This window comes from Doryrhamphus excisus, linkage group LG20, assembly GCF_037039965.1.
Source record: "Doryrhamphus excisus strain RoL-2023G ecotype Guam linkage group LG20, RoL_Dexc_Guam_v1.1, whole genome shotgun sequence".
Taxonomy (NCBI): Eukaryota; Metazoa; Chordata; class Actinopteri; order Syngnathiformes; family Syngnathidae; genus Doryrhamphus; species Doryrhamphus excisus.
The window spans coordinates 5538905-5552722 of NC_136376.1; the positions used below are offsets into that span (position 1 = coordinate 5538905).

Here is a 13818-nt window from a genome sequence, read left to right on the forward strand (position 1 = left end):
CAATGCAATTAAAAAAAAATAGGAATTTAAAATGTATGTTAATTTAATATCTTATTTTTGTAATAATGCTATTTAAAAAAATTAAATAAAAAATAGGAATTTATAGGAATATTTATAGGAAATAGGAACTTTTTGTAACAATGCTATTAAAAAAATAATAATAAAATAAAACATAGGAATTTATAGGAATTATAGGAAATTTTTAGGTAATAGGAACTTTTTGTAACAATCCAATTAAATAGGAATTTAAAATGTATGTTAATTTATTGTCTTATTTGTCTTATTTACAGTTGCAAAAAGGTCAAACCTAATAGTTAAAATAATTTATTTATCTTAGAACTGATATTATTTTTTCAATTGGGCTAAGTGAACAAACTCAGAAAGAGGTCTGATTAATCCTTTCATTACCCAAATAAGCTTCATTATTGGTAGAAAAATTAAAATAAATCACGGACCACACGGTGGCCCAGTGGTTAGCATGTAGGCCACACAGGAGCTGGAGAACATCTGGGTTCAACTTCCCGTGGGGCCATCTCTGTGTGGAGTTTGCATGATCTCCCCATGCATGTGTGCCTTCCTCCCACATTCATTCATTTTCTACCTGGACTGGTGGCCAGCCAATCACAGGGCACATATAGACAAACAACCATTCACACTCACATTCATACCTATGGACAATTTGGAGTCGCCAATTAACCTAGCATGTTTTTGGAACCTCACACATTTGTGGTTCCCCTGTCAGGGTTTAAAATACTATCGAGAAACTGATCATATCTATTGATTTTATCTTTACTGTACATACGCAACTCCAAACCAGGAAAATGGAACACAATGAAGAGCTGTGACGCATACAAGAGTTTTCCCAGCCTATCACATCGTCCTGGCGGTTCACCACGGTTCCCCCAGGGGGGCCCCCACCACTACTGAGAAGCACTGGGGTTCATTGGTGACGCCGAATTATCCATAGGTATGAATGTGAGTGTGAATGGTTGTTTGTCTATATGTGCCCTGTGATTGGCTGGCAACCGCGTCTCGCTCGAAGACAGCTAGGGTAGACTCCAGCAAGGTAGACCTCATTGTTTATCAAATACATGCAGAGACAAGAATGTGTGTTCATAAGGAAAAGCAAGTCATTTGATGAGTGACTCACACAGATGTCAAAAACAGGAAAATCCACATTTGATGTGCGAGGTGCCACAGTCGGCGGGTCAGGATCGGCACCAGTGATGTCAAGAAGCATAAACAGTGATCCGTGATGAGTCAGTGTGTGACTGTGTTCAGTATTCTGAGTCAATTTCTTGTCTTGAGGCGGACTGTGTGTGTGCGTTTATGCTGTACAGTGATACAACTACACACAGTAAACTTGGATATACTTGAGAGTATGCGGTGTACAGACTGTATGGCAGTATAGGTAGTCCCGACATGAACCCCGACTCTCTGAGCCTGTTGGTTTTAATATGAAGTCAGTGCGTTATGTTCCATCCCTCTTTCTGATGAAATATTCTATCTGCACCCATCTGATGTGTCTGATGTGCCTAAACTGTAAAATGAACAAAGATTTGGGATGCGACCAAAGAGTCAATTGAGGCGCTCACTCGCACGTTAAATTGTTTCCTGCTGCTGGTGCCGCTTGCCCTTGTTTGACGTCAGTCAGGGCACGGATCTAATGAAAGACACATTGCTGGCACCGAGAGGTCCACTTCAGCGCAGTTCAAGTCCTGATCTAGTTTGTTTCCTTTGTGTAGGTGGCAAGCGATGCACCCTAAATAGTGTGATATCATAAGCCATGTATACATGGACCCAAATATTCCAATTCCATTCGGGTTATTTGCTCCGAAAGAAAAGTGCTAATCCGAAAGAACATATAATCGGATTCCCAGGAGTGGAATATTCCTTTCCACAATCCGATTGAGGTATCTCGTACCTGCTCAAACGGTGCGTTCTTCTTTGTGGTGTTTTTCTTCTGTTGTTTATTGGCGGTTGTGTATTAGCGCCATCTGTGGAACAGAATCTAAACCCTTCTATACGCCATTCACAAGTCCAGTTTTTATTAAAAAAGAAAATACATATCTATATAAAACATGTGCTGAGTTTAATTATAAAATATTAGCAAGATTGAACTTTATCTTTTCCTGTTCCTGGGTGCGTTCTTTCAGCGAATGTGGAGATATGACGTAACATGCAGCTCCAGATGTTTTTCAGTTTTAAAAATGGAGGCGAGAAATCGGCACTGGACTGCTGCGGAAAGTTTGTTTTTGATTCAAACAAAATTTCATGACTGGACGAACAAAAAACTGGCAATGCGGAGTTATTCCAACAAATGAAAGGAAAACTCGAGGAAGTCGGTATCACGTGATGTTGATGTTTACGTTTTACTGCGCATGCCCCTTTGGTTAACCTACATGCTAACCTGGTTAGCATGTGTTTTGGTTAAGGTCAGATTTGACCTCTGTTTGTTTACATTTTCTGTCTTGTCATATTATTACCACACTGCATGAGTCTAATTGTGTTTTTAATGTGTTTTACTTTAAAAAAAAAATTGTGCAGAACGGCGATGTAACGAGGGAAAACTGATCCCAAAATGTGTTTGTCTTTGCTTGAAAAGGTCAATTAGGCCAACTAACCCATCAAGTCATTTATCAAATTCCGACTTTGCTGCCAATATTAATCTACATTGTATTTCCTAAAGCCAAGTCCTGGAAGAAGCATCCTATATATATTTAGCAAACGCATGATTGACTCAACCAGAATTCCATGGCGTCACACAGGACAAAATATTCCGTTTACACAGACGCAATGTTGTTCCTGCTAGCTGATAAAGTCTTAGGAAGAGCTTAGGTACAAAGGTTAGAATACTGCGATAAGCTCAAGACTTAGTCCTTAGACCTAGCTCCACTTTTCACTCACGTTTCACCTTCTGTCCACGGCCAATTTACATCGGTGGCGTTAAGTAGTCCTCCACTTCATCACTAGGAGGAAAAACATGGCATCCATCACAGTCCACGCTGAAGACTAATGATGAGGGATTTATCAAGAAGAGCACATTTGCTGATCTGCAGGCGCTATTGTCATTTGTCAAGTGTCAGTGACACATTGTATGTTCTGATAAATTTGTCCTATTTTGAGCCAATACTGTATTTTGGGAACTATAGCCAATCTGTACTTCTGATTTACTTTTTCCTAATCCAAGAAAAACGTCACTGTTGTTATTTCTCTAGCTTGAATATTGGCTTTAGGCTTTTTTTTTTTTTTTTTTTGCATCCGCTTCATCTTCCGGATAAGACAAAGCACAAGGTCATCCATCAGGACTCGGAGTGTCCCTGCAGTGAATTATTCATCACCGCTTTTCATCACGGCCTGTCCTATAAGTGAGGAGACTTTAGTTGCGGCATGGCTCAAAGTCTTGCCGGTGCACCACTTTATTAAAGAGCAGCCGTGGTTTTCGGCGTCAGCCAGGTTGACGAATGGGAGGTCGTGTCGTGGTTGGAATGATGGGAAAAGGGGTGCTGGATGTGTAAATGGAACCTCGTCATTTATCTCCTTCGCTTTTTATCAACGTGGACTTTAGAATGTTGAAGCATGAGATTGTATCGAGTACAGTTGAGGATGGAGTCTATGATGCAGTGGAACTCGCTGACTTTTATAGTATGTGCTGAAACTATTTTGTTGTTGATTACGGGATCAAAGTTGTCTTATTTTGGATGCGATGTGGATAATTTTGTGTACAAAACGACTTCAGAGACACTAGAAATAAGAGTTGTAGGAGCTATTTAGTAGTGTGTTCCTAGGTTTCTTATATTCATTCATTTTCTACCGCTTTTCCTCACGAGGGTCACGGGGGGTGCTGGAGCCTATCCCAGCTGTCTTCGGGTGAGAGGCGGTGTACATCCTGGACTGGTGGCCAGCCAATCACAGGGCACATATAGACAAACAACCATTCACACTCACATTCATACCTATGGACAATTTGGAGTCGCCAATTAACCTAGCATGTTTTTGGAATGTGGGAGGAAACCGGAGTACCCGGAGAAAACCCACGCATGCACGGGAAGAACATGCAAATTCCACACAGAGATGGCCGAGGGTGGAATTTAACTCGGGTCTCCTAGCTGTGAGGTCTGCACGCTAACCACTCGGTCACCGTGCAACCCCAAAAATGTGGATTGAATGTCATTTTTGTTTTTTTTACAGATATCTTTCTTTTTTTTTTTTTTTATTTTGTTATTTATTATTTTTTTTATTATTCACGCTGTCATGATCTCTTGATGGCAGAAGCAACTGGGCTCAATTTAATGAGATCCAATGCAAGCGAAGATAATCCGGTTTTAATTTAACAATTGTTGTGGTTATGAAAGTTATGCTCTGCATAATACCGAGAGCCGTCTTTCTCGTGAGGCCAAATGAGCTAACCAAAATATTACTACCAGCTCTCACTATGATGCAGTGCACTTTCACAATCACAATAATTACTAAATTCCACTTTTATTATCTTACTGTACACCATCTTGGATCTCCTTAATAGTGCGTGTGTTCCTAATGAAGTGTCCACTGGATAGTTGCGGTCCATCTTATCTACTCGGGCAAACAAAGCACCAACGTGTACTACGAGTTAATGTGTGTAAAGAGTCATAAAAGAAAAGCCAAGCGGTGACATAATGTGGGTGGGGTTTTGTCCACGTCTTGCGAGTGTGTCTCTGCGTCATTGTGGGCAAATTGTTTTGATTAAACGCTCCTTCCTGTTACAACACACAGCACGGCCAAGTCAGCACTAAAAGATGTTTAAAAATTATTTACACCTGATTGAACTATTATAAGAGAGTGATGTAGAATAGTATGTCACGTTGCATTAAAATTGCGGATCTTCTGTTTGGATGAATCATTAATTAAAGCTTGAGTCATTTTTTTTTTTTTTTCATTTTAAAGTCCACATGAATCCACATTTTTGCCAAAATGATGGCTTTTATGTGGTTTTATTTTTTTGATCAGCTGATGAATAGCCTATTTCACTTTAATACTTACAACCTTCTAAAAATAAAAAATATTCATATAAAAATGACAATTTTTCAGAGGTGTATTCTTTCTTGGTAGAAACATTGGTTTTAATAAATAGATTTTTCTTCAGTTATCTGGTTCTTACTCTTTTATTTCTAATATTGTACATTGTAATATATTTTGTAATTGTGTTTTCTGACATTTCTAGCTAAAAGCCTCTCACGCAGCACATAAAAATGTACTTTGACTGCAAATTTGACCGGCATATTTATCATTTTGGCCCTAATTTAGCATGCATTTATCTATCATTTTTGTTTATTTCCCTGCAGCTTCACCGAAACGCACCAAAATTAGAATAACCACTAAATTAACTGGGTTATTTATATTGTGACTTGTGTTGCTGTTATTTTCCCACATTTGTGATGAATCGTCACTTTGTCTTTGAAGCATCTCCGCCATGTTTGTGTTGCAGCTGATGTTGCTGAGTCAGCCTCATGATTTCATCATCATAAGATGGGACGAGCGGTGGTGAACCATGACCGTGGGCGGCATCCATGCAGCTGCTCTGCCTCTTTCTGGCCGCATCCCAGCAGGGGAGCCCTCTGCCCCCGTCATTAAAGGAAGGAAGTTGGAATCCTGGACGTTTTAAAGGTCAGTAAAGGATCGTTCTTGCACCAAATGGTCATAAAAGGATGTATCTTGCACCAAATGGTCATAAAACACCTGCAGGAGGCTTGATGTTGTGGTGGTCCAGGTGTTGAGGTTTCAAGTCCATACGCTCGCTTGCTGGTTGGTTTGAGCGATGCACACTGAAGTCATGATGGATGTTGCAAGGCAATACACACAAACGTGGATTCATGTTTGATGGACATTTAAAAATAACAAATGGGAACAGCCTTCATGTGAACATCTGCTGCACAAAAAACACAAGGACGCTTTCTTTGATCCACCGCAGGGGAAAAGTCCATGATTGATTCATTTAATCATGTTTTTTTTATGGGTCAATAGTATTTCTTATGCAGGTACCGCCCTCCCATTTTATTGATTTAAAATTACATTATTTTCACAATGCACATATTTTCTGGAGATGGACAATTAGAAAAACAAAACAATGATGGTAACTTTAGATTTGTTGATATTTATATTATTTTCAAAGGTGCATTCAGGAAAATGTTTCATAATTATTATAATTATTTCTGAATGTTCCTAAATAGGCTTTTTTTACTCACATTTAGAATTTAAAATCTTATTTTGAGCTGACACAAATAAACAAAAACATGTTTTTGTCACGTTTTGTATTTGCCGAACGTTTGTGGGAGAGTTTAAGAGCTAATATGCTAATATTAAAGAAAAATAGTAATACCAAAATATGCTTACTGACTATTGTTTTAAATATTGGTCCATAGTTCCAAAATCGATACCCTTCTACATAAAATTTGGAGTTATCGTTGTAGTTGCACATCTTACCACAAAGAGATTTCCCCTATTTATCATAGATAAAAACATATTTATTTTCTGCTATTAAATGAGATTAATTGTGCGTTAACTATAACCAAATGTGATTAATTACGATCAAATATTTTAATTGATTGACAGCCCTAATATATGTGTATATATATCCTGATTTTTATGTACATATGCACCTTTGCGGAATATAAACGTATTAAAACACTCATGTTAATGTCATTTTTACATTGCATTATAATACAAGTTTTGTTCGCACTTTCCCATTTTTATACTCTGACAGAGCATGAAAATTAAAAAATATTGTGAATAATTAAAGTATATAAAATAAACTATATAAAAATATGTGTATATACGTATGTATGTAAATAAATGGGAATATAGCAATGGGGAATGCATCCATAATGTTATGGAAAAAAATATTGCTGAATTACAAGAATAAAGATGTAATATTAATAGCGGCATGCCTTTTTAAGATGTTAGGACATAATATTGAGTGTTTATTCTCTTGTCAGTACAACTTTATGGCTTTTTTCCCCTCCTTTCTTTTCATTTCTTGTGACCCAATACTCTTCAAGCAGGACAATGCCGTAGTGATAAGTCATGTTTTTTTCCAGCTCTGTGCCAGCATGCTCAATCATAGTGTGTGTGTGTGTGTGTGTGTGTGTGTGTGTGTATGCAAGGGTGTGCCTGTGTGTGTCAGTGTGTCAGAGGTGATGAGTTATATTTGTCTGCTCTGCTCATAAGCTCTGCTTGCTTCTCGTTTTGAGCAATTAGCAGAAGCGAGTGACTGCCTGAAGAAACGGATGACAAGACGATTTCTCCACTTCTTAGGATGTTTGCTGTTGTTAAACAGAACGAGTGAAGGAAAAGGACGCAACTAGGTCATATAAGTCCAACTCGTATTGTATCGCTACAACTACCACTACCGGTACTATCTCTACTATTGAAAGTAAACTTGACTATACGCGGGTCTAAAGTGGAACACTCGAAAAAAAATGCAGTCTGACATCCAAAATCCCAAATGTAGTTGATGTTCTGATAAAACAAACTTATTCAGTTTGTTTGGGTTAAAATGTGAAATGTCACAAGCATGATTAGCTCTCTGCCATTTTTATTTAATGACCCCTGTTGTTGCTGTTTTGGGTTGTTTTTTGTTTGTATTTTATTTGCAATTGGGGGGGAGGGGTGATGCGCCTGCAGCAAATAGCCCCGGGGCCGCACTTTGGACACCACTGCTGTGTAGTAAAGATAAGATGTGACCTACAACTAAATATGTCAAACAGTGGATTGTTTGGACCAGTGTAGAATAAAACACAGCATTTCTGAATCCCTTATGCTTGAAATGGAATTTATTGAGCTATTTTTGTGTTTTCAAATGCTCAATTTAGGCAACAAAAGTTACATTTAAATATCAATATTCAACTAATTCTAGACTTTATTCAATGACAAAAAAAAAAACATAAAATAAGAGTGAAGCCGCAAAATTTGAACCGCGGAGTGGCTAGTGATGACTGTACGCCAAAGGGGCCAAAGTGGTATAGGAAGTAGAAGGAAGCAGGTCAGGTTACTGTAACACTATGTGACCACTGTGAGTCACAGCTGAGAAGTAGATAAGAGCTTTAACGCACACAGACACAACGGAATTGCGCCGTGCCTCACGTGTGTTTGCCACCTGCTCCATGCCTGTGCAAAAAAAAGTTGCTTTTTGTTTCTGTTCTGTTTCTCTCAAAAGCAACGCTATGTTGTCGATTTGTTAGTGATCGTTTTACATCCTAATGTAATGCAAAAATTGTACACATTAGCCAACCAATCAGGCAAAGTAGTATTACAAAGTAGCATTATAAACCAAATACTTGGATGAGCACTTTCCAGTTCATAAACACATGCAATTAGTTTGTAGTGACACTCAAGTGCAAGCAGGGCAAAAGTCTTTTTCACTTTAGTGCCCTCATTTTCATTTTTCCGTGTGTGTGTGTGTGTGTGTGTGTGTGTGTGTGCACGCTTCAAGGCATATGTGCAGCACCAACTAAGAATATGTCCGGACATGTCTCAAAACAACCTTACCACACACATGCAGTCTAACAGGGTGAAAGCGAACTCATCCTCACTTTTTCTTTGACTGGACCATACCAAATATATTTGCTGATGGGTGAATAGCTTTGTTCAGTAATGGAAAGAATTAAAATAAGAGTCAAACTGATACATACTGTCATTAAATTACTAAACTATCAATACAAGAGTTAAATGGACAACATTATATAGGGTTGGGCGATATTATTTTTTATATAGATATATAGTCTTCCAATGCTGTCACTGCAAGGAAAAGGAACATTCGTTTGGGGAAGTATTTACTCGACGGACCGCTCTCACTATAAAAACTAAACCGCCTCCTCCTGAACTAAACTGGTTGAAATGGCGATGAACACCCGCGAAGGTTGGTGGAACCTCGGAGCGTGACTAGAAACTAGCAGGGTTAGCTTAGTTTAGCATGCCAGTGTGGTTACATGTGACTCTGGCTGAAGTTCTAGGTGACGACGTGAAATACATTGTCAACATACTACTGGCCTTCAAAATAAAAGTATTAAAAATATCTTATAATGCAGTTTGAAATTGCATGGGCGACTACATCTTCCTTAATCACAAGCTCAGGCGTTAGTTTGTTGAAGATTTAGTAGCGATGTGAGCAGAGGCTAACATCCCATTAGAAAATTTTGCCAGATTGTTGCCAGTAAATAAATGTGCTGTACAATTTGACACTTGTATTTCATTATACTATGGCGTAGGTTTTGTTTGAGTTTAGATTTTATATATATTACGTCATGTATGTGTGTGTGTGCGTATATATGTATATGTATGTGTATATATATATATATGTGTGTGTGTGTATTACAGTATATATTTTGAACACTGAATTTACATTTTATATCATGATACATCCCAACAAATATTGTTATATGCTAAGGTCCATATCGCCCAACCCTAATACTATATAATTGGATATGAATGAATACATTTCATATTAGTGTTAATACGGAGCAATGCAGTAACCATTTTAACTCTGCATAATACGTCAATACTCCCATTTTCCCTGGGAAATGCCACTATGTTGCACTTCTTTCCCGCTTTCCTCCCGTTCTTGTTTTGCTCCTATTTTTTTAACTTCCATGAAAAAGAATCTTTGGTGTTGCTGTTTATCAATATCACAACCTAATAAATGATTTTAATCATAAATGACATAATTACTGCCCAGTTACACGGCATGAAAACATGCACGCAAAGACTTTCTGTTCAGGGCAAGATAAGCTTGCCTGGATTCTACCACAGCAACTAACAAAATGCAATGTAAATAATCATATCAAAACACAAGAATCCAAATAAAAATCAGTGATATTGTTTCATTACTGCTATGAATAAATCCACAGCAGCGTGACATAAGGCGCTATTGATAGTTTCAGACTTTCTTAGTTTCCTTTTTTGAGGTTGAAAGGTGTCAAAAGTATTTCCCCAACTGTAAAGTCCCCTTTCATGTTTGCCTTTCAACAATCATGGGACATTTTGAATTCTGCATGAAGGAATTGGAGGTTATGGAGTGTGTGGAAGAGATACCGTATACGTCGCCACTCGTTTATCACGGTTAATTGGTTCCAGACCCGATCATGAAAAGTACATTTCCCTGAAGTTGGATTGCTATTTTTTATTATTCATAGCTAGAGCATAGAAATATTATGCTTTGAAAATATATATATATTTTACCATTATTAGAGCCCTGTAGACATGAAATAGCATCCCTATTGTCACCTTTACACTCCTATTTTGTTTACACTACATTGCTAATGCACAGGGTACAGTAGCACTACTCCTTTCTCCTAAAATATTACCACTTCCACATGAAATGGAAGTGAGTGAGGAAGACTGCAGATGATTGCAGTGTTAAGTGAAGGTACTAACTCCATGTCAGCAGGGGGCAGTGTCTTACTTTTCAAACTTATTGGAGCAATCAAATAATGACTAACTCCTGACTTAATTTTTTACTACCTATTAGGAATAAAAACTGATTTATTAAGCAATATTATGATCTGCAGAGATTTATGCATCTGATAAATCCCATGTGACCCAGTTGTTTTATTTAATGAATAAATGGGACCTTGTGGGGGTGCCTCAAAGTGGGACCGCTGTTCTTTGAAACAGTCTTTGATTCACACTGAACGTTTAAAAAAAAAAAAAGTGAAATCTTCCAAGGAGAATGTGTCACGGCGGCCACGCCCGCTCGCTTTGAGACATCTCTTGTGGGAAGTGGCGCAGAGAAGCGAAGCGAGCGACGAGCAGATCAACCTCAATGACCACTAAAACTCACACATGGCGCGAATGTTTCACCACTCTCAACGTTTCCAGTAAGACACTTTTGAGGTTAAAGCTCATTTTTGACAGCTTGTAAAAACAACAAAAAAATGGCCGCTCAGACAACTATTAATTTTTTGGGCGTGTTTTCGATCCATATCAGCTACAGAAGCTGTTAAAGGGGAACTGCACTTTTTTTGGAATTTTGCCCATCATTCACAATCTTTATGTGAAAACATGCACAGTGGAACCAAGTGGTTAGCAGTCAGGGCATGAAGACCTGGGTTCGATTCTCCACTTGGGAATATTTGTGTGGAGTTTTCATGGTCACCCTGTCCGTGCATGCGTGAACTTTCTCCGGGTACTCCGGTTTCCTCCCACATTCCAAAAACATGCTAGGTTAATTGGCGACTCCAAATTGTCCATAGGTATGAATGTGAGTGTGAATGGTTGTTTGTCTATGTGCCCTGTGATTGGCTGGCGAAGATGACTGGGATAGGCTCCAGCATAGAAAATGAATGGATGGACACTTCCTGGTTTGCTGTGGAGTGTATATCTATTGCTCTGTATTTCTTGTGGCCGTTTTTTGGGGGTGTGTGGAGTTGTCATCACCTATTTTTTTTTCCCTGTAATGTAAAAAAAAAAGTATTTGGGAGGTTTAAAAAAATTGTCAGTAATTAATTCAATAAATTAATCTAATTTAATTAATGAATAATTTAATCACACTATAAATAAAAACTAAGTAGATATTTTTGCCAGCCTGAATAAATGGACGGGTTAGTGTTAAAAGCGGAAAGTGACATCATGTGAATGAAAGGATCTCATCGTGGGAACAAGGGAACAAATGTATTTTACACATGGAGGACCTGCAGCAGGGACCCCCCCCCCCCCCCCCCCCCCCACACACACCCACGGGGATAACATGCAAACTCCACACAGAGATGCCCAACATAGATTCAAACCTCCATTGGACTGTGTGGCCCAAGTTATAACATGAGATTAAAGTCAAATTAGACCACCATAGTCAAACAACCATTCACACTCATTCATACCTATGGACAATTTGGAGTCTCCAATTAACCTAGCATGTTTTTGGAATGTGGGAGAAAAACCCACGCATGCACGGGGAGAACATGCAAACTCCACACAGAGATGGCTGAGAGTGGAATTGAACTTGGGTCTCCTAGCTGTGTGGCGTGTGCACTAACCACTCATCCACCGTGCAGCCCTTCTTCAAATATATATCTTATATAACATTTTTGTTTCTCACTTGGAATCTTTGACATATGGGTAGGGTTTTCCCTCTGAGGAACAAAGCGTGGAAAGTACCTGAATGTTTGATGATGGCTCACACTGCGGCCTGCATATTGTTGTTTTTATCAGCAAATCATCATTTTTCTTTTACAATTTAATTTTTATCAGCCGTGTGTGGACTGTGTGTGTGTGGAAATCACCAATCTTTCTCTCAAAATGTGACTCATGCAGGTTGATTATGAAAGTTCCATTATGCTGGTCTTCTCATTCTTCATTCACTTTTGCTTTTCTTTGACGTCTAAGACTTTGCTGTTTTGCTAAATGTCACGCAGCCTATTTTAGTTTCTGGCAGATAAATGGTGCGTCATGATTCATCCGTCCGTCCTCACAGCTGCGGCCATGTTGAGCAATCCGAGGCTAACAGGTGGCGAAGAGTCCTCAGGACAGGCGGGTCCATCACATGGTGTGTGTGTGTGATTCATAGCTAATTATACTTTTTATAGTGTAACATTATCGCTTACACTCCTTACTGTTATTTCATTTGCTGTGGTGGAGGCAGACGTGGTAAACAAAAGATTTTGGACGGAAGCAATGCAGCTTCTTTTTTTTTACGAGCCAATCCAGCCTTATAAATAATTCTAAAGCTGTTACCGAGCGATCACTTCTTGCTTTAAAAGATGATGATGATGATGATGCATTTGCAGACGGAGGCTCAGTCAAACATGAGTTTTGCATTTACAACATCCAACAACGTGATAAACCCCAACTTCCTTAATGCAACTTTGATGGTGGTTTGCATTTCTGGGAAGTCGGGCTATCCTAAAGGGCAACTTATTTTTATATGACTTTACTGGAACTTCATTTTTTTGTGTGCCGTCTGTCTATTTTAGCATCCTCGTATCCAAATAAACCGCAGGTAGCGCTGGTTCCAAATCCGGATAAATGGTGAATTCATACAAAGAAATACGTGAATCATGACAAAGCTTGATGGGAAGAGAAGTGGCGTAGGTGCGGACTTGAAGGAAGAGGATGGAGGTCAGGAGACTGTCAGAGAGCGATGGTGATGAAGATTGAAATGGGGGTTGGGGGGGTCATTTGCAATATCAGCCGGGCCAATTATCAGCAGTACAGATTGTCATGGCAGGATGGGAATGACGTGCAGCAGGTTAGGATGAGATGGGAATGCGCCTACAAGTGAGAGAGAGAGCGAGAGAAGGATGGGTGGAAGTTGTGACTACTTGTTAATGAGGAAGTTCCAGGCTTAGAGCAGCTCTAGAGAGGATGAGTAATGGGGAGGCAGTAGTCCTGATGACATACCTGTAGAGGCATGGAAAGGTTTACGAGCTTTTTAACAAGACGGTCCAGTAATGTCGTAGAACGTGAAACGAGGGACAGTTTATTGTTGCCAAAGTTTAAGAAGGCTGATGTTAAAAATATGTATATATATATTTCATTTAGGGATGCTGATATTGGCATTTTTGCAGAAAATTCCAACTCTAAATAGCCGATACCTTAAGTAGGCTTATCTCCTGTGGTGGAATGAACACGTATGTGTTGTATATAACATTTTTAAAAATATTGTGTTTTGTGATCAGAAAAAGCCGACACAAATATTTTTTTAATGCTAATTTATCAAACATCCCTAATTTTATTATATTAATTTAGTAATCCTTGTGTGCCTGATATAATTAATCATTACCTTCAAAAGTAGAACTTTATTAGATCAGTGAAGTTTGTGCATATTTATACTGCCAAGTTTTAACATTC

General features: G+C 38.7%; 1 long non-coding RNA gene across 1 annotated transcript in view; it reads left to right on the plus strand.

The window, feature by feature from the left end:
• The window catches only part of LOC131107756 (uncharacterized), a 59013-nt gene that overhangs the window by 24584 nt on the left and 20611 nt on the right, over window positions 1-13818 (plus strand). Inside the window, exon 3 of the long non-coding RNA XR_009120327.2 lies at window positions 5465-5643. This is a non-coding gene — a long non-coding RNA (uncharacterized LOC131107756). The remainder of the gene's footprint in view (window positions 1-5464; window positions 5644-13818) is intronic.